The following is a 23,120-nucleotide window of genomic DNA, read 5'->3' as shown; positions in this document are numbered from 1 at the left end:
ACCAGGAGGGGAATAAAATCTAAAGTGTAAAAGAATAGATTAAATAAAATTTAAAAAATAGAATTAAAAATTAAATTGAAGTTATCCGCCTTCAAAATACAATGTTCATATTATATAAAAATGTATAATATATATTATAATTTATAAAATTTTAAGATATAAATATAATATATAACATTTATATTTTATATTTATATATTATAAAACAAAATTCAAACATCATAACTGGACAAAATAAACAAACAAAAGCAAGGAACAGTCGTAGATGTAGAGACCCACTCATTTCCAAACTCAAGAATCACATAAAAACACAAACTGTCTTCAAAGACCTGTAAGGTTAAAAAAAGAGAAAAAACTTAATTAACTAATTTGATAAAAATTAAAGGAGAAAGGAAAAATCTCTGGTGTGATATTATTAAAACTCTACCTCTAAATACTACTGATTTCAATATTTTGTGGGCCATGCAGTATATACTTAAGAGTACTTTGTTTCTCCTGGGAGACTCCCTTGGAGAAATCTAAATTTTCATTTTCAAAATGGAAGCTCATGTCTCCCTTCTGCCCCAGACCTCCATTTTATACAGCCCACACAGGCCCTGTGCATCCTGCTAGTTTTTGTGACTTATTGTGTGGTGGTCTTGTTGTTTGAAAAGCCTGGTTCACCTCTCTATTTGTCATGTTCTAGGAGAGCCTCCCAAGTGATAATTATATCCGGCTTGGGTCAGCCAGTACTTGTGGGCATCCACAATAGTGTCTTGGTTTTATAACTGTATATAAGATGCATCCCTGGGTGGGGTAGTCTCTGGATGGTCTTTCCCTCAGACTCTACAATCTCAGCCAGCCATTGAAGTGAGCACAGGGTCCCCAATGGGGGAGCTAGAGAAAGGACCTAAGGAGCTGAAGGGGTTTGGAGTGACACAGGAGGAACAACAGTATGAGTCACCCAGTACTCCCAGAGATCCCCAGGACAAAGCGATCAATAAAGAGTACACATAGAGTTACCCATGGCTCCAGACACATCAGCAGCAGAGGATGGTCTTGTTAGACAAAGGGAGGAGAGGCACTTGGTCCTGGAAAGACTTGATGCCATAGTGTAGAGGAATACCAGGACAGGGAAGTCGGGGAGGGTTGAGTGGGGAAGGGGAGATGGCTTATGGGATTTTTCAGTGGAGGGGGGAACCAGGAAAAAAGACAACATTTGAAATGTAAATAAAAAGTATACCTAATTTTGAAAAAAAAGCCTTGTTTCCTTGATGTCCTTCATGCCCATTTAAACAGTAAGTTCATCCAATTTTTCAGAGATCTTTCTAGAATATGAATATTTTCCAATTAGTAGGCACTTTGAAGTTGTAATGTCTCATTATTAACCTAGGTATAACATCTAAGACTAACATATAATGCCCCTAATCAGTCATTAACATATCTATTTGTAAACCATCTCATATTTTCTTATACCCACAGGAACTTTTGCATGTGTTTGGTTATTGTTATGGAAAAGCATTTTCAGCTCCTTCCATTTAAATAATATTCACCTCTTAAAATTCAGCTTTTGAAACATATTTTCTTAAAGACTTTTTTATTCGATATAATTTATTTACATTTCAAATGATTTCCCCTCTTCTAGCCCCCCCACTCCCCGAAAGTCCCGTAAGCCCCCTTCTCTTTCCCTGTCCTCCCTCCCACCCCTTCCCACTTCCCCGTTCTGGTTTTGCCGAATACTGTTTCACTGAGTCTTTCCAGAACCAGGGGCCACTCCTCCTTTCTTCTTGTACCTCATTTGATGTGTGGATTATGTTTTGGGTGTTCCAGTTTTCTAGGTTAATAACCACTTATTAGTGAGTGCATACCATGATTCACCTTTTGAGTCTGGGTTACCTCACTTATTATGATGTTCTCTAGCTCCATCCATTTGCCTAAGAATTTCATGAATTCATTGTTTCTAATGGCTGAATAGTACTCCATTGTGTAGATATACCACATTTTTTGCATCCACTCTTCTGTCTTAAAGACTTTTATGGATATTTCCACATCTTTGATTCTTACAAAGCATGTCCTTCCCAAGATTTTGATGAGTATGAAATAGTATAAGGTTACACAAACTGAAAATTGGTCAAAGTAGTAATTTTAAATGACATTCATCATTTTAATTTATTTTTTAATTAATTAAGTAATGTATTTATTTACATTTGAAGTGTGGCTCCCCTTTCTGGTCATCTGTCCCAGATTTCTTTACTCCATCCCTTTCCTCTTTGCCTCTGAGAGGGTACTATCCCCCACACTGGGGGCATCACCCTTCCCTGACTCATCAGGTCTCTACAGAATTAGGCACATCCTCTCTCACTCAGACTAGATAAGGGAGTTCTCTGCTACATATGTACCAGGGCTACAAAGTAGCCCAGATATGCTCTTAGACTGGTGACTTAGCCTCTGGGAGCTCACAGGGGTTCAAGTTAGTTGAAACTGTTAGTTTTCGTATAAGGTTACCATCCTCTTCAACTCCTTCAATCCTTCCCATATCTCTTTCATAGAGGTCTCAGTCCTCAGTCCAGTGACTGGGTGGTATCTGTATTGGTCTCAGTCAGCTGCTGGTACAGCCTCTCAGAGGTCACCTATGCTATGTCACTGTCTGCAAGTACAATACAGCATCAGTAATAATTTCAAGATTTAATGTCCTGCCATGGGATGAATCCCAAATTTGTCTGGTCACTAAATGGCCTTTCCTTCAATCTCTGCTCCATTATTGTCCCTGCATTTCTTTTAGATATGAATAATTCTGGCTCAAAATGTTTGAAGGTGATTTCAAACCCCATCCCTCTACTTGGGCCCCTGTCGGTATACTGGAGGTGGACTCTTCAGTTCCAGTACCCCACTGTTGGGCATTTCAACTAACGTCATCACCACTGAGTTCTCTCTCAATCCTACAGTCTTCTGTCTCCTCACAACCTGATTCTGCCCCCCTTTCCTCTCCCTCTCCAGTCTCCTATCCAGTTCCTTTCTCCTGTCTGCCTCCTGTGAATATTTTGGTCCTCCCTTTAAGTTGGGTTGAAGCATTTTCACTTTGGCCTTCCTTAAACTTCTTAAACTCTGTGGGTTATATCAAGGGTGTTCTGTATTTTTGGCTAATGTCCCACTTATCAATGAGTATATACCACACATGTCTATTGGGTCTGGGATACTTCACAGAACATGGTATTTTCTAGATCCATCCATTTGCCTGAAAATCTCAGGATGTCCTTGTCTTTAACAGCTGAATAGTATGCCATTATAAAAATGAACCATATTTTCTATATCCATTCTTTGGTTGAGGGACATGTGGGTTGTTTCTAGCTTCTGGCTATAATGAATATTGCTGCTCTGAACAATGTGAAGCACATACCCTTCTGGTTTGGTAGAGCATCTTTTGGGTATATGCCAGGAGTGGTATAGCTGGGTCTTTAGGTAGAACTTTTTCCAGTTTTCTAAGGAACTGCCAGATAGATTTCCAGAGTTGCTATACCAGTTTGGAATCCTATCAGCAATGAAAGAATGTTTGTTTTTCTTCAAATCCTCACTAGCATGTGCTGTCAATTGAGTTTTTTAGCTTAGCCATTCTGATTGCTGTAAGGTGGAATCTCAGGGGCATTTTGATGGCATTTCTCAGATGACTAAGGATGCTAAACATTTCCTTAAGTGCTTCTCAGCCAATCAAAATTCCTCTATTGAGAATTCTCTGTTAGCTCTGTACCCCATTTTTTATTTGGCTTACTTGGTTCTTTGAAGTCTAACTTCTTCAGTTTTTTTCTATATTTTAGATATTAGACGTCTATCAGATGTAAGGTGAGTGAAGATCTTTCTTTATTTCTTACCTAATAAAATTATCCTTGAGTAGAGAGTTGTTTAGTTTCCATAGTATATGGGCATTCTGCTGTTTTTGTTGCTATTGAACCTGCATTACTCCATGGTGATCTGAGAGAATGAATGGGATTATGTCAATCTTCTTATATCTGTTGAGGCTTGTTTCATGTCTTTTTGCCATCTGGCTATCTCTGGTGTTAATTTGCCAGGGTGTTTAGGATTAGAGCAGGCCTTCTTGTTGGCAGGTAGAGTTGTGTGACCTGGATTTGAGCAGGCATTCTTGGAATCAGGCAGTGCTGGTTCTCATTAGGGATGGCCTCCTGTGTGACCCTGGTTAGAGTATTCCTTATGTCCTTGGTTAAAACAGTCCTCCTGTGTTCCTGGTTAGGTTAGTCCACATGGGAGACAGGTAGGCTGTGGGTTTGGGGGTGAGCAGACACACCACTCTGCACAAGTTCAGGTGGAGGTGTAGAACTGAAGGATGATGGGGCCCAAACAGAGCAGGATATATCCCATGGGTATTGGGGCAGGTGCCTTACATGTGTCTGAAGTGGAAACTTAAAGGTTCTTTGGAAAGTAAGTTGGATAGTGTTTTGATAGAGTAAGCGTGTAAAGGGACATTTCATTAATGTGGACACAGGTGAGAAAGGCTAAGGCAGACTCATGAAGGGACATGAAGCAGACACAGGTGAGAGTATATTTTGCCAAAGCAAGTGCAAAAAAAATGGACATGTGATGAAAGATTCTTTGATAAGGACACACATGTATTGGCTCATCTTAATTTGTGTGGTTAAGCTACATTTGTCAAGATGTCATAGAAAGAAATGTACCCAAAGAAATTTGATGTTGTACTGCAGTTGTGGTCCGTTGCTGTTTCCAAGGACTCAGGCCGATGGATGTATACAAATGCTGGTGAGGCAAGACCAAGATGAAGCAAGAGCCTTGATGAAGCAAGGCATGTGGAGGACAGGTAATGTTTGGAGGACTCTACAGAGTGATGGAGACAGAGCTTGGCTTGCTTGTACAGCTAGCTATGGCTATGCAACACTAGGGGGTCTTGCATCTCCACTGATGTTAGCTTCTCTGAGAGAGGCACAGCTGAGAACTTCTAGTGTTCCTCTTGGTCCCTTCTGCTGACTCAAGCCATGGCTAAGGCCTGACTCTCTCTGCTAGGTCATGTCACTGCTATTGCTAACCAGACTCTAATGAACTGGATTGCTGGTGTATCTGTGAGGTGTTTGCAAGTGGATTGAGCTGCCTCTGCCTGCTAACTTGTGAACTGACCTGCTGATTTTCAGACAGTCAGAAGTTTCGGTGAAGTACCTTTCTAAACAGGTCCACTTCCTGCATTCTTTGTTTTCCACTGCTTCTGGTTGGTGGTGGGTTACAAGGAAGAATTAAAGTTGTATGTGTCCCTGGTTAAGGAGACACCCTGGGAGGAAAGCAGGCTATGGCAGGGGGTGTGGGTAGGGTAGGACCCCCACTGATCTACCACTGGGGTAATAGTTTTAAAACCATATGAAGAACAATAGCATATGAGAAATCATAAGAAATAGAAAATGATTTCTTTGTAAGTCAAAAAAAAATCTTTGGACCATTTTTGAATAGATGTGTGAATCTGGTTCTCTGTGTGTAGGAATGCTAACATAAAACTTTATTGAGTACAAGAATACCTTGTAGATGTCAGAACTATAAACAAGAAGATTCTGAAGATTTAACTAAAGCCACCAAACTTAGCTATAAATGCCCTTACCTATGGGGCCATTTCACAGTTACTCACTCAGCTAGCTCTACACCCCCAATATATAATTATTTCCCAATTATTACTCAGTATATATTCAGTTGCTCTATTTACTGTTCCATAAAGTACCTAATAGGTTTTTTTTTAAATCAAACCTATCTCTAGCATAGTCACTAAACATCTTATATAAAAGAGGCTTAAAAATATAAGTTATTATGCTGTTTATGTAAAATTCTTGTATATTTAGGATGTTAACATTTATTTTTAAATGTGGGAAGCCCTTAGATACAAGCTACATCTTGATTAAACTATCCCATCCTGCATAACTTAACTTTTGATTACAAATTCCTAATGTGATAGGCAATGCATATTGGTTACAATTGAAGACATAATCTTTTCCCCATTGATACCAGCAAATAAGTTAATTGAGAGCAAATATAAGTGGAAAATGTCATCATTGTTTCTAACACACATTTAGAATTTTGTGTTTTGTATGTGATATGGTAAGTTCTGATCTTCTGTATGTCAGACATCCTGAATAATAAAGGCAAAACAGTGCCCTAAATGCTACAATTTACATATTTGGATAATGTCAGAGTGTAGCCATTATGAATAAAGACCTAATGATAAGTAATCTGGATTTTAACTGAAGATGTGTGCTGAGAGCTTGATTTTACTAATGGCTCTGTATGGATGTTTATATAATGCTGCTGCTGCTGCTGCTGTTGCTGCTGCTGCTGCTGCTGCTGCTGCTGCTGCTGCTGCTGCTGTTAGTGTTAGAAGACCTTACTTCCCAGTGGTACTATGAGAAAGTGGAGAGGCTATAATAGCTCCAAGTTGTACCACAGCCTTTCCTATCCACAAAGGAAGTACCCAATAAAAGGAGCTCATCGATGTCCTATTCTCCTTTGTATCTTTCCTCAACTTCTATGAATGAAAGTTGTATGTTACTATAGCCTAATGAAACCCAGGCCAGCTCCCTTGTTGCTATCTTCATACTTCAATATTTCTTATGGCTTGAAGCTCATTCCCAAGTTTCATTTTCTTAAAGCCTTTCTTTCCTTTGCCATTGCTATATGTGCCATATGAAAAGTATCAGAAAGAGATATTATATCTTTAACTTGTTATTATACTCTCTCCATCTTCAAATGTATTTAACAACATAAAACACAGAGTCTTCATACATGTTGATATTGTTTAATTTTTTATTTCAAAAATTGATACTTGCCTGTTTGTAGTATAAATGGTTTGCAGTTTAAATCCCTATATGTATGCTAAGGTTTAAAATAGTCATGATTAAGCACCTGTCTCTTCCCTAGGACCCACACCCCTTTGCTTAGATACTTACAAGCTGTTTGTTTGCTTTTATTTTTTGTCTTTCTTCTCCAGCTGGAAGTCACTTATAGCCTGTGCACAGGGGGAACGCTTATCACAAACAATGCCGATTGCAAAATGGAAAAATCTAAAACAAAAGCACATGTTCAAGTCTCCTAGGTAAATAGGTTTCACAAGAACAGCATTTCATTTGGCACTTTCTGTACCAAGAGAGTGATTTAGCCTGTGACTCTAATGCATGTTGCATCTGTAAAGTCCGCAGGCTTGCCAGGCAAGGCAAGGGTAGTCCATTAAGGCATGATTTCTAGTCTCATAAGGCTACTACATGTATTTACTATTCCTGCTACTTTAACATCATTCTGAAATATATCCAAAGTATTTTTTGGACCAAAAAAGAAGAGTAGATAATTACATAATAGAAAGTACTAATGTAGATAGAAAGGTCTGTGTGAATCTGGGAAACAAATAGATTCAGTCAGATTGGCAGAGGTGACCCAGTGCTTACAGAATGTGTTTTGCTACCATGAGGACCAAAGTTTAAGATACTTTATATATGTCTCCAGGACACATAAAGTCTGCAAGCAGTAATGAGTTTGCAAAATCTGCAATTTCCTTATTCCTGAAAATAAATGGGAAATGGAGACAGAATAAACCCCAGTAACTAATAGGTCTGCAAAGTTACTATGCATAGCAGTAAATTACATGGAGATCCCTGCCTCAAACAAGGTAAATAACAATGACCCTCTTTGACATCACGGGCGAATGAAAAAAAATCCTAGTGCCAAGAACTGGTTTCCTTCTTTGGAATCATTAGTCTCTGAGGTCTTATAGATTCTTAACTTTGCAGGGTAGTTTTGTCCATGCTATTGATCAGCTTCCATTCCTTGATGCTAAAACCCTATTGGTAGAATCAAGGCATGCTTTTTGAGTCATAGACATGGAAAACCTAACATAATTCTTACCTGGGAACTTCATGCCTCTTAGCTTACTTTCATAGTTCTGGAAATTAGGTGAAGAAAAAAACATCACTATCAGAGCAGAAAAGTATTGATCAATCTTACTGATCTAGAATGGGACTTCTGTCATGTACACTAAGGCCAGGCATGAAAATCATGGGAGAAATCAACAACATTCTTTTTCTATTCCTTTTCTTTTTTTTAATTATGAAATCACCCAAAACTCTGGAAACACATTTTTATTAAATATTTTCTTTATTTACATTTAAAGAGTTATCCCCTTTCCACATTTCCTCCCCAGAAACAACATATCCCATCTCCCCTCCCCCTGCTCACCAACCTACCCACTCCCACTTCCCTGTTCTGTTATTCCCCTACACTGGAGCATCAAGCCTTCACAGGACCAAGGGCCTCTCATCTCATTGATGTCCAATAAGGCCATCCTCTGCTGCATAAGTGGCTGGAGCCAAAGGTCCCTCCATGTGGAATCTTTGGTTTGTGGTTTGGTCCCTGGGAGCTCTGGGGATACTGGTTGGTTCATGTTGTTCTGTGTTCCTCCTGTGGGTCTGCAAACCCCTTCAGCACCTCAGGTCCTTTCTCTAGCTTCTCCATTGGGGACCCTGTGCTCAGTCCAATGGATGGCTGTGAGAATCCACTTCTGTATTTGTCAGGCACTGGTAGAGCCTCTCAGGAGACAGCTATATCAGGCTCTTGTCAGCAAGCATTTGTTGGCATCCACAATAGTGTCTAGACTTGGTAACTGTAAATCGGATGGATCCCTAGATAGGGCAATTACTTTCTAATTGAATATAAATCCTACTACTGTAACTGAACCTACACCTGGCCTCAGTATAAGGCCAAGAATCTGTCATTGGACAGGCTGTATGTTTTAGTTGACAACAATCTCTATTATACTATTAGAATCAAAATTTTTTTCTTTTTTTTATTGATATATTTTTATTTACATTTCAAATGATTTCCCCTTTTCTGGGTCCCCACTCCCCACATGTCCCATAAGCCCTCTTCCCTCCCCGTGTTCCTCCATCTATCCCTTCCCATTTCCCTGTTCTGGAATTACCCTATACTGATGCACTGAGTCTTTCCAGAACCAGGGGCCACTCCTCCATTCTTTTTAGACATCATTTAATATGTGGATTATGTCTTGGGTATTCAAAGTTTCTAGGCTAATATCCACTTATCAGTGAGTGCATACCATGATTGATCTTTTGAGACTGGGTTACCTCACTTAGTATGATGTTCTCCAGCTCCATCCATTTGTCTAAGAATTTCATGAATTCATTGTTTTTTTTTTTTGATTTCCCCTTTCACAGATCCCCCCTCCCCATATGTCCTATAAACCTTCTTCTCTCCATCCCTTCTCCAATCACCTCTCTCCTTTTTCTCTGTCCTTATATTCCCTTCCAATGCTAGATCAATCCTTTCCAGGATCAGGACCCTCTCCCTACTTCTTCATGGGAGTCATGTGTTATGCGATTTGTGCCTTGGGTATTCATGGCTTCTGGGCTAATTAATATCCACTTATCAGATATTGCATTCCATGTAATGGCTGAATGTGGAGAAAGAGAATCAAATATTTTATGTGTATAGATACATATTTATTTTTTCTTCTTCCATCTTTTTAAATTATTTTACTTATTTACACTCCAAATGTTGCCCTCCTCTTGGTCCCCTCTCTCAGAGTTCGTCACCTCCTCCTCTTCTCATTTGCCTCTGAAAGGGTACTCCCCCTCTCTGTTCCAGGCATCTCCCTTCCTTGGGGCATCAAGTCTCTTCAGGATTAGTTGCAACCTTCCAACAGAGGTTAGATAAGGCAGAGTTCTCTGTTACATATATATATATATATATATATATATATAATGTATATACATATAGTCCATATAATACTATAAATAGTATTATATTAGAATATATTCTAATATATTATAATTATAATAGACTAATATTTAAAATATGTTAAGATTTTATTATTCCCAATGTCAATGGAAATACAGGGATACAATTGTAGGAGAGGCTATCCTATGTGTCTGAGAATCTAGACCAAGAATTACAGGCAACTAAGTAACGCTGTTAGCATGCAACCTAGTCTGCCTCAGGGAAGATATGCCATTTGACCGACCTGTGTCTTTTGACTGGGGAGTTAATTCCATTAATATTTAAAGTTGCTATTGAAAGGTGTGTGTGTTGATCTTATTGCTATTTTTGTTCTTAAACAAATTTTATGCTTCTGTAGTTCTTGCTTACAGGGTTTTTTTCTGCAGTTTTTTTGGCTATAGTTATTTCTATCTTCAGTCCTAAGTATTGCTTATAATACTTTCTGTAGAGTTGATTGGGCAAACATTGATTATTTTATAATTCCAAGATCATGAAAAATTTCCTTTCTTTTCAAAATCAGAAAGAATTTTCTCTGGTAAAGTAATCTGAAGTTGGAATCTTCCGACGTTTATGACATAGAATAAAGTGTTCCAGGCTCTTCTGGCTTTTAATATTCACATTGGGAACCTGACTTGCTTTTTATTCTGCTGTGGTTTTCTTTTTATGTGACTTTTGTTTTCAGTTCTTGCCACTTTAGTTTTCTGTATAAATGGTGTTTTAACTATCAAATGTCATGGGATGGTTCTTTTCTATCCCTCACTAGTTGGTGTTTGGTAGACTTTTTGCAACTGTATGGATGAGTTTTTCCTTAATTTAGGAAAACTGATTCTGTTTCTCTATGTACTGTTAAATATATTGTCTATTCAGTTGTCTTCAGAAGCTCCTACTTCTTTTCATTTTCCTCTCTCTATCCCTCCCACTCCCTTTCATTCTCCTTTTCCTTCCCTACAGTTCATCTCTTTTGCCCATGAGTCATAGGCTCACTCTTTCTTTGCCATTTATTTATTTGTTTATTTATGTACTTTACATCTGGATCATAGTCCCCAAACCCTTCTGAGTTGCCTGGTCATTCCTTTTCTTTTCATTGGTTTAGTGGTTCAGTTTTCTATCTTTCTCCGGATAGTCTAACTTCTTCATGTGTTCTATTACTAAGGTTTTCTCCCTAGGTTTTCTAATTGAATTAGTGGATATTTCAATTCCATCCCCATGTTAGATTGGATTTTATTCAGTGCTTCTTTTCCTTCACCAAGTCCATCTTTCTAATCCTGTGTTCTCATAAATTCTTTGAGCTGGATATTTCTATTTTTCTGGATTTTACTTGAGAGTTTAGTCGTATCCATTTTAAGTTTATCCTGGTGTTTATTTATATCTTGTCCTTGAATTGTTTAATATTTTTATGATATGTATTTTATATTTTGTGTCCTAGCATTCATCTAGAAAATTTTCATCTGAGAATGTTTCTATAGGGTTAGTGATTGTGGGAGCATCCTGTTTTGACCTTCATATTCTTTGTATTTTTCCAACATAATATTGGCACATGGGCTTCCTTAATTGGTTCTGTTTTGATTATGAGATCCAGGTGAACCACTCTTGAGTATAAATTTGGGTGTGTATTTACTATTGTCCAAGACTCAATAGTTGATTTTTGATCAATTATGTGGAGTTAGCAAGTCAGTCTTTCAGATATCAGCATTAATTGGAGAAATGAAGGTGATTCCAATTCAGTGGTGCTAAAAAGGGTAGGAGTGACTGTTCTGGTTGAATCTGCTAGATTCAGCTATTCTTGCCAGGTCTGGGAATGTGGGAGCAGAATGCATAGTCAGAAGAGGAAAAAAATCTAGCTTTTATTTCATCTATATAAACATCCACGTTTAGACAAATTCTGTAGAGTAGTAGCCAAGATTTTCACTGGGCTACATTGGCAGCAGAACTTCAGCCCTCAATGGTTATGTACTCATGTTCACTGAGATGGGCGACATTAAGTACAAGTCTCTTGTTATTTAGCTATCAGTGACATGTAAAGTCAATAATCCTGTGTAGAATAACCAAAAGCAAAATCATTTTAATTGCCCTAGATTGTCATTGACCGAAAGCAGAAGAATATATGTCACAAGCATGATGCTGATTAATAAGCAGAAAATTATGGTGTTTGGATCTTCATTTGGCTAAGCCAAATATTAGGAAATAAACCTAAATGATGGCCTTTATGAAAAAACTGTTATAGTCTTATTGTATCAATGCCATAGAAATAATAATACTGCTAATATCAACTTCTTCTTGAATTGACACACTAGTCAATTCAAATGCTTGACTAGTTTTTACTATAGCAAATGTTCATATATCTGTATCCTCTCTACATACCTTTGATATAGTGTAAAACTCACAATGACAGAGTGCAGAAGAATATATGTGGATATAAAAGACCCTGGGTCGCAATCAAGACCCGTCGGCATACACCGTCGGCACTCCCTGAGGGTGCACACAGGCTCCATCTGGTCCACAGACACAATCTGGGGCAAGGCCTCAGGCAGAAGCCCTTAGCTCTACTCTCTCCGCTTCCGGATCCAGATCAGTCTGGGCGGCAGCATTACATCTCCAAGTCCTGCAAGTGGCTAGCTGGGCTTCCGGGCGGCCAGCTGGGAGAAGTCGGTGTGCTCCAGTGAATCCAGTGGGCCCCAGCGGGAGCCTTCGAGTGCCTGCTTTGGGATCGGAACAGCCTGGGCAGCAGCACACTGTCTACAAGTAGTGCAGGAGGTAAGCTGTGCACCAGAGGCCAACTGGGAAGGGGCAGCTTGCACTGGTGAGTCCAGCACTGACAAGATAAACTAACACCAGTGAGAACTAGATGGCAAAAGGCAAACGCAGGAACGTCACTAACAGAAATCAAGGCAATATGGCAACATCTGAACCCAATTCTCCTCTACCAACATGTCCTGGATACCCCATCACACCAGTAAAACAGGATTTGGATTTAAAATCACTGGTCATGATGCTGGTACAGGAACACATGAAGGACATACATAAAGAAATTCAGGAGAAAATGGATCAAAAGTTAGAAGCCCTTGCAAGGGAAACACAAAAATCATTGAAAGAAATCCAGGAGAATACAAAAGCCAACAAGGAGGAAATGCAAAAAACACTTAAAGAAATACAGGAGAACTTTGCTCAACAGGCTGAGGTCATGAAAGACGAAACACAAAAATCTCTTAAAGAAATACAGGAGAACTTTGGTCAACAGGCTGAGCTCATGAAAGAGGAAACACAAAAATCTCTTAAAGAATTACAGGAAAACACAAACATGCAAGTGAAGGAGCTAAGCAAAACCATCCAGGATCTAAAATCAGAAGTAGAAACAACTAAGAAAACTCAAAGGGAGACAACTTTGGAGATAGAAAGCCTTGGGAAGAAATCAGGGGACAGAGATGCAAATATCAACAACAGAATACAAGAGATAGAAGAAAGAATCTCAGATGCTGAAGATTCCATAGAAACCATGGACTCAACAGTTAAAGAAAATGAAAAATGCAAAAAGCTTGTAACCCAAAATATCCAGGAAATCCAGGACACAATGAGAAGACCAAACCTAAGGATTATAGGCATAGATGAGAGTGAAGATTTACAACTTAAAGGGCCAGCAAACATCTTCAATAAAATTATGGAAGAAAACTTCCCTAACCTAAAGAGAGAGATGCCCATGAATATACAAGAAGCCTACAGAACTCCAAACAGACTGGACCAGAACAGAAATACTTCCCGTCACATAATAATCAAAACACCAAATGTTCTAAACAAAGAAAGAATACTAAAGGCAGTAAGAGAAAAAGGCCAAGTAACATATAAAGGAAGACCTATCAGAATCACAGCAGACTTTTCACCTGAGACTATGAAGGCTAGAAGGTCCTGGGCAAATCATTTTCAGAGAGTACAAATTTCTTCAGTTTCTTTTGAGCAATAATGTATACTTTGAATACTTAGCATAGTAACTGTGTAACTAGCATCCATTCAATAAACTTAAAGAAAGGCTTGAAAGTTGAGGGAGTTATGGTTTTAAAAGTGAGGAAACCCAGATGATGCAAAGGTAAAATAAATACAAAGAAAAATATTATCAGACCATCAAAATGAATAAATATAATCCAGTAGCATAGTTGAGTTGCGTCACATTGTTGAAGGATAAAGCTTTGCTGCAGGATTCATCTGTAATTTCTTTATGAAGGTAGAGCAATATGTGTTTTTGTGGAACCTGAATTTTAACAAGAGGAGGGACACAAAGAAAGCAAGAGATAGGGAGAGGGACTAGAGAGAGAGGGGGAGAGAGGTTTGTTAAATCATCTTTTAGTCAGGGAAGATGTTTGGAATAAACATTTAATAATTACTATATCTTTCAAGTCAAGAAAAATCCTACAGGGGGGAAGTTAGAAGTTGCTTTCTACACACAAACCACAAATCTCTTTTTAATAAATGGTCTTTGTTCCATGATACAATGCTCATAAGTATTAAATAGCATTCCTAGTAAATTGGTCCCCTCAGCTAACAGTTGGCATCACATTTTCCTCCTTTATTCCCACAGAGCTTACTATCTAGAGACAGAAGATAATTGGACAAAGGACAATGTGACTTTAATGACAAAAAATCATATTCACCTTTGTGATCATGTCCAATCAGATGTCATGCTGGGGTATTTTCTTGAAGGCAACATCCCTTGCCTTCACATCAATATCACAGCCACATCCATACAAACAAAGACATAACTTTAAAAAATTACAATTGACTTTTACTATCCAAAAACTTGGGATGATGATTTCAATGGCAAAATAAAAGCGAGGAATCCATTCTCACATTGTTACTGAAGACACAAATAAAATCATATGTGTATATATCCCTTATCTCAAGTGATTGTATGTGCTAATCATATTTGTTAGTGTGTGAGTGTGTGTGTGAATGTGATAATATAAACATTTCTTTTTCTATCTCCCTGAATGAAGCATAGTCATCCTGATTCATAGGTGCAGCATAATTTGTATATCACAATACAGGAAGACAGTTGAGCAAAATAGTTCAGTAATTTTGGCAAAAATGTTGGCTATTTATTTCTGATTTTATTTGTAATATTTTACCATGCAAAATCGCTTTATACAATAAATATAACCTTAACCAGTCTCTAACACACAAACCCATATCCAGATATATACATATAGCAGAAAAATGAAAAAAGCCATATTATTGGGTGAAGGAGAAAGACTGAAATCCCTGAGAGCCAACAGAAATAAAGGAAACATGCAGCCTCAGGAGGTAAGACATTCGGGGCACCCACCAGAATGTACCAGAGACCTGGGAGGTGAGAGACTCTCAGGACTCAAACAGAGGGACCTTAGATGAAATACACTACATTGGGGACAGGGAACTTGTAGAGCCTACCTCCAAAAGTAAGACAGGGCATCAAGTGAGGGATGGGGTTGCCATTCCACAGTCAAAACTCTGACCCATTATTGTTCCTATCTGAAAGATCTGCAGTGATGCAAATGGAGAGGACCTTGAGGAGAAGAAGTCCAGCAACAGGCCCAAAATGGAATCCAGCTCAAAGGGAGACCCCAAGACCTGAAAATATTAAGGAGGCTGTGGACCACTCATATAAAGGGACCTAGCATGACTGCCCTCTGAAAGACCCAACAAGAAGCTGAAAGAATCAGATACAGATTTTTGCACCCAACCAATATACTCCTGACCCCTGTAGTTAAATTGGGGGAGACCTGGAAGAAGGTGAGGAGGAGGGGGCCATCCTGTAGAGGAACAGCAGTGTCAATTAACCTGGTCCTCCAAGATCTCTTAGATACTGGAACACCAACCAGTCAGCATACACCAGCTGGTATGAGGCCCCCAACACATATACAGCAAGCAAAGGACTGCTAGGTCTGTGTTTAGCCAGTAAAGATGCTCCTAACCCTCAAGAGACTGGAGGCCCCAGGGAGTTTAGATGTCTATGGGGTAGACATAGAGGTTGGGAATATCCTCATGGAGACAGGGGGGGCAGGAAGTAGGTATGGGATGTGGAACATTCAGAGGGTTGACAGGGAGGGTAATAAAATCTGGAGTTTAAAATAAAAAGTAAAATATAACCCCCCCCCCCCCAAGAAACTTAAACCAAAATTGAAGGGAGATGAAGTATCACAACATTATATAAAATGGGTTAGTACAGATTTATTACCTCTGGACTTTCAGAAAATTAAGCTTGACTCCTGGTGTTCTGTCAATATGCTAAGTAATATCACTTAGCATATTGTCTATACAATGGATTAGGTTAACTGTTAGTTGGTGTGAATAATATTCATACTGAGGATGTTGTATTTTTGTACTTATGAATATACACAAACAAACGCACAAAAAATGTAACAACAATTGATAAAAAGAAGCCATGAATTTCAGAGATCAAGGAGGGATACATGAGATGATTAGAGGGAGAGAATCTATGGGGGAAATGTTGTTATTATACTTAATCTCAACAAATAAAAGAAATAATTAAAAGTACTATGTGTATCAGTAATACGAATTTAATTGATATTATATGTTTATTACATATAGTCTAACATTCTACAGCACCTAAATTATTCTTGAGTGTAAAGATCTGAATCTATAGCTCAGCACAGAGAGAATATAAGACATAAATTCATTTTTATATGGTAAAGACAAAGTAAGTCTGAGGTCCATATGCTACTTACCTCTAAAAATATGTCCTCAATAAGACTCAGAAACTTTTAAAGTAACATTTATTGCTTTTGAACTGTAAGATTGTTTTTGTTGTTATCATTGTGATTGACCGCATGAAGTACACCAAGTCGAACAAGAAAGTCAGTATCAGAAAGGAAAAAAAAATAAGATTCAATCTTATAATCTTCTCTTCTATAAAATATTATATTAAAATATAAATATTTGTCTAACTATAACATTGATTTACAAGATATTATAGGATCTCAAGAATGAGATACTAAAATGCTTGATTTTTATTTGTCACCTTGAGTGGTCTAATAGATAATTATATGACTAAATCAAAAAGCCTGCGCATTTTATCTGTCAGGGTGATTATTAGAGAGATGGGCATTGGATATCTATACCAAATAATGAAAATACTTCTGTACCAAGGTAAGGGGCCATTCTTGGTTTACCGGGAATCCAGCTATAACCAGAAGGTTGGAGAAGGAATGACATCCTCTGCATTTTGAGTTGAATGTCTGTCCTCTTTTATTCTGGAGCCAGACATTTCTTCATTTGCAGGACTTCACATGTCGGAATTCATTCCACTGTCTTTATCTTACACTTCATTCAATTATTTTTAAGCTTTTGAATTTGGAATGAACTTTGACCTTCATAGATGTTCCTAGCCGGGTGATATCTTGGATTTCCTTTTCTCTCAAATCTCATGAGTCAATTACCATAGTAAAGCTCTTTCTTTGCATTACTGTATGCCTCCTTGCTTCGGTTTCTTCCTTTAGAACCTCAGTTGTATGCATGTAAAGAAAGTACCACAACACAATACAAGTAATTTTTTAAAATTGCATAGTGAACTAAAGTTTCATTTTGAAAAATATGAAAATTTTTTTGTTAAGAGAGACCCAACTCAGAGAGAGGAAGTCACCTTAACCCATGCTTACAGATGGAACTGGAACTCCTACATACAGTAATAAGGTAAGGGGGGAAAGGTATTTCATATCACAAAACATAAAATGAAGTTATCTATTTGGAGATTGTGTGGTATTATATGTGGAATATTTAAAAGACTTCACAAATGCACACACACAATTAGCCCTAATTTATATATTCATTAGTGTATAAGATTTAACCATTTATTATTTAGTTGCATCAAATACTCTAATAAGATATCTGAACAGAAAATATTTTAAATTGCAGTGACATAAAAATTCAATACTTAAGAATATTTTTTAAAATAACCAAATGTCTAGAATACCAAAATGTAGGTACTAATTTTGAAGTGGAGTCAAATAAATGGAAATTTCCAATTTTATACATTAGAAAAAACTAATGTTATAATTCTCATATTTCCTAAAGCAATGCGTAGAGTCAATGTGGTATCTATATAAAACCTAATGGCATGTTGTTCAAAAACTGAAGAGAATTCTAGAATTATATGAGGCCACAAAAATCCTGAAAAGGCAAGGAAATCGATAAGAAACATAAAATAGAAAGTGTTACATTTCCTGGCTTCGAAATATATCATAGACACACAATAATTAAAAGACTAGACTTAAATAGGTATATAAATAACACAACAGAGAAGAGTCCCAATGTAATTCCATGTATGCATGACAAAATAGTGATTAAGAGGCTTAATTAAACAATATGTTAAAAGTAGATACTCCTGTAAGTGGTATTGGGAAAATTGGATACATAGATGAAAAACTAAGAATGCTAAGCCCTTGGCTTATATTATATATAACACTTTGTTTAAAATATCAAATATTTATTATTTATATATATATGAGTATTTTGTTTCTATGTATGTATGTGTACCATGTGTCTGCCTGGTACCTGTGAAAATCAGAGCTGATTTCTGGAACTAGAGTAATGAGATGTTTATAATTCACTGTGTAGGTACTTGAATCCTGGTCTTGTGAAAGAACGACTGTTCCTCTTGACAGGTCTCTTGAGACCCTACTTAAAGAGACAAAACTTAGAATTGGACATCTTGTGGCTTCTAGAAGACCTTGACATTGTTCTTGAAAGTTTCTTGAACTGAAAACCAAAAGCACAGGTAACAAAAACAAAAGATATGTAGATACATAGGACCGTAGAGTATTCCCACCTGTGCATGAGCACACAGACACACACACATACACACATGCACACACAAACATACACACCACATACACACATATGCCTGTAAAACAAATGCACAGACACACATATACATTATATACATTAAAGTAAAAAAATCAGAAATAAAAAGCATTCTTATAATGACAGAGAATACTTTTGTAAGTCATAGATATGGTAAAAGTGAAATCTCTAAACATATCAAGTACTTTTTCAACTCAGTAACAAAACAGCAAAAATGACAAAAATCTACATACATATCAGGTGGTAAGATATGTAAAGGAACTGACTAGAATTTTCTAGAAGAAAAACAAAACACCAGCCAACCAGAGGTGACTCATAATCAAGAACTGTCTCTGGAATATAAAGCAAAACTGTGAAATGACACAAACTTGTGAGTTTTCTCGCAATTTTTGTTTTGTAAAATTGACCCTAGAACTAGCACTATGATTTAACAACCTGGGAATAAATCAAAATGAATCAAAATTAGTGTCTTGAAGATACTATTACAGGACTGAGGACAATGCAATCTTATTGTGATTGTGAAGACAGAGAGACAACCTACATTCTCTGATGGAGGACTGACAAAAGTAAACATACCAGAAACACACAATGAAATGTTGTTCAGCTTTACCTGTGTTATGTGGCAACATACACCAACCTAAAGGACATTATCCTGGGTTAAAGAAGCAAGCCACAGGACAAATGCAATGGGACACTTACGACCCAACAAGCCATACATCTCAGTCTGAGATGTATGCCATAGACAAAAAGTATGTGATTTTAAATAATTCACATTTGTTAGATTATTGGGCTTGTCTTTCTATCAGCTTTGCCTCTTGTTTTGATTTGCTTGCCTGTGGTTGCTGTTCATCTTATTTGCTTCTTATAGGTACCTGATAGGCATAATAACTAGACAGAAACACGCAACTCAAAACTCTGCTTGATGTATATTTTATTTCTTAAACTGGAGATGAAAAAGAGAATTATTTTATTCTATTGTCTTTTGTCTGTCTGATTCTATCTTTCTAGACTCAAATTCTACCCTTTTAGAGAATGAAACACACTACTGAGTGATTGTCCAAGACAAATAGTTTTTCTTGAACATTAATTGGAAATGTTGATGGAAAGAAAACACCCAAATCAAAATGGCCCACGTTCACAGGCATTTTCTTATTTGTTTTTCTGTTCAACGCCCAAGAATAGAGTCTGTTTGATTCATTTGTATAGAGTTTCTTTAACGAAACTTTTAAAAAGTATGATGTCTAGTTTCTCAAGCAAAAAAAAAATATAGTTTCTGAACAGTACCCTAATAAAAGTTTGTAAAGAAAGTATTAAATGAGTAGATACTATGAATTAAGGAGGCTTGTTTTTTCCTTTAGGGAAATTAAAGAAGAGTGGATCTGGGGAAAAGGAGATGAAAGACAGAACTAGGAGAAGAAGAGGGAGGGGAAACTGTGGTCCGGATGTATTATATGAGAGAATAATACTAACAATGATTATAATAATGATGATGGTGGTGGTGATGATCATATTACAGTATTAATTCTATTAGTTCATGTCAGAAAAAATAATTTCATTGAATAGACTGTCATAAACAAGTGAGGCAATATGGACAATAAGCTAAAAAATATCATCAATGAATTTACTAGTAATAGAATAAATACTATATGGTCAGTATACTCCCAGAGAAGTGGGATTTTCAGGTAGACTTTGATTACAACCTTACTGCTTTCATGTTTATAAAGAGGGGAAAGAATGTTGAAATTATAAGGACCCTTGCACAAACTTGATAGGTTTGTACCACTTTAAAAATTCATAATTTCCAACCTTGAAGTTTCAAGGATTACAAGTCACAAAGGAATATACAAGAAGTACAAGGAATCGGGATTTTTATACAAAGAGATGACAATTGGTATGGAGTATTAGTGTGTTGATGACTTGAAACCAAGTACAAGTAAAATAGCAACTATTTTATATAAGTCCACTATTGATTTTCTAGATAAGATTGTATTTGTTTTGAATGAATTTAGAAAATACCTGCTGCTTTTGACAATTATTTCCAATATTAAGAATAGCTTTTATCAGAAAACTGTTCACAGTTCTCCTCTGTGTAATGCCTAATCTATTGTGTAAGGATAGCATTTCCAAGTAAAAGAAGATATAGAATAAGGTTAAAACAGAAGTGTGGGAGTCCTAATTAGTGTTAATTTGTCACCAATAGATTTAGGTCTTTTAGTATTAAAATGGTGCACTACATACTTTCCTTGTCACTCTGACAAAATGCCTGGATGAAGCAACTTTAAGGAGGAGGGTTGGACTGGGACTTCTGGTTTGAGGGGAAGAGTTCATCAAGGTTAGGGAGACATGGTGCAGGGAGGGCTTGAAGCTTGGGGAAAGAGAGCCTTATGTTTAAAAACCTTGTTATTTTTAATTTGTTCAAAGAACTCATATGAAAGCTGGACCAGCCTACAACTCTTAATACAATGCTTTCTGTTGCAATCTATTTTCTTCAAGAAGGTCACATTTCCTAAAGGTCCTAGACCTCCAAAACTTGCACTGCCAGCTAATGAAGAACTGTGCAAACTACATGAGCCTGTATAGCAAATTTCACATTTAAACTAAAATAAATGCCAGAGTTGTGACAATACAAATGGAGTCTATCACCAAATTTCTTGCCTTTTCTTCTGGTCTTACAAACTTGTTCCTTCTTTCTCCTTCTTGTGTTTTTTGCAACCAGCCTCACTGGAAAGAACATGGGCAGGGGTATCAAGGGTTATAATTGAGAATATCTGTATCATGGCTGGGTGTTGGAGTAGTCATTCCTACTGCATGGTAGAAGGAGATGATACATCTGACAGATGGCTGACAAGAATTTGCATCTTATCAGGAGAAAAGCCTAACTCTATTCCAAATCTAGGGTATATATTTTTCCTGTGTGCAGCTGTAAAACCTTGATTTGGCCAATTGGTATAGAAAGCCTAAAATGCCAGCTCATTATCTGTTGGATTGTGCATTATAGGTCAAAATGATACTCTCCCATAAATGATAATGGGCTTGATAACTTCAACTCCAGATAATTGAATTTGAGATTCATATTTATAATGGTAAAAAATGTGGTAATGATTATGGTTTTATTCCACTTGATGTATACTGTTTTCTGCAATATAACATTAACTACAAAATCATATATTCTTGCACGTGACTTGCTCTCTCTCAAATTCTGTGTATAGTTGGCCTATAAACTTTTCCTATCAACAGAAGTTATATTCTACCACACCTTAAATGTACACACATATGCCTCGAGACTTGCATTTATGATTTGTGTGAGCTTGTGGTTGTCTCTTACACTAGTTATACATCGACATGTGTTAGTCCAGCATGAAAGTACAACACTTCACTCGGGTACTTGCATATTGTTACTGTAAAAAATGTATTTGGTACATAAGCCATTTTTTAAAATGTAATCACACATGAAGACAGTGGGAGTAGAGTAAGATGGAGAGTTATTTTAAGCACTAAAAACAACTTCAGTATTCTTATTCCCAAAAGTCTCTTTATGGTTTTGCTTTTGAATTCTTGTGCTTTTGCAAGCTGTTTGTGTATTCATTTCTTTGTTCTTCATGCTGTTCCTTTCTTCCAAAGTGCCCTCCTGGTAGCTTTGACAAGTCAAGAAAGGATACTCATTCCCTGGGTTTGCAATGTAGCCTTGGGTAAAACTTTTCAAAGAGCCCCCAACAGAAAGGAAAAAGCCAGAGGTACTGTGCTGTGATGCTGTATTTTCCTCATGTTTACTGTATCTGCCTTCTTTTTTTATTTTCTATAATCTTTGTTTACATTGCAAATGATTTCCCCTTTCCCGGTTCCCCCCTCCCCATAAGTCCCATAAGCCCTCTTCCCTCTGCCCATTCCACAATCACCCCCTCCTACTTCTCTGTCCTGGAAATCCCCTACAATGCTGCATCAAGCCTTTCCAGGACCAGGGCCCTCTCCTTACATCTTCTTGGGAATTATTTGATTTGTTTATTGTGCCTGGATTATTTAGAGCTAATTCATATCCACTTGTCAGTGACTGTATTCCATGTGTATTCTTTTGTGATTGGGTTACGTCACTTAGGATGATATTTTCCAGTTCCAACCATTTACCTAAGAATTTCATGAATTCATTGTTTTTAATTGCTGAATAGTACTCCATTGTGTAAATATACAACATTTTCTGTATCCATTCCTCCCCTGAGGGACATCTGGGTTCTTTCCAGGTTCTGGCTATTATAACTAAAGCTTCTATGAAAATAGTGGAGCATGTGTCCTTATTGCATGCCAGGGAAGCCTCTGGGTATATGCCCAGGAGTGGTATAACAGGGGTTGCCGCAAGCATCATGCCCAGTTTTCTGAGAAACTGCCAGACTGATTTCCAGAGTGGTTGTACCAGATTGCAATCCCACCAGCAGTGGAGGATTGTTCTCTTTCTCAACATCCTTGCCAACACTTGCTGTCTCCTGAGTTTTTAATCTTAGCCATTCTGACTGGTGTGAGGT

This window comes from Apodemus sylvaticus, chromosome 12 (genome assembly GCF_947179515.1).
Source record: "Apodemus sylvaticus chromosome 12, mApoSyl1.1, whole genome shotgun sequence".
Classification (NCBI taxonomy): Eukaryota; Metazoa; Chordata; class Mammalia; order Rodentia; family Muridae; genus Apodemus; species Apodemus sylvaticus.
Note: the sequence above shows the minus strand (reverse complement) of the source record.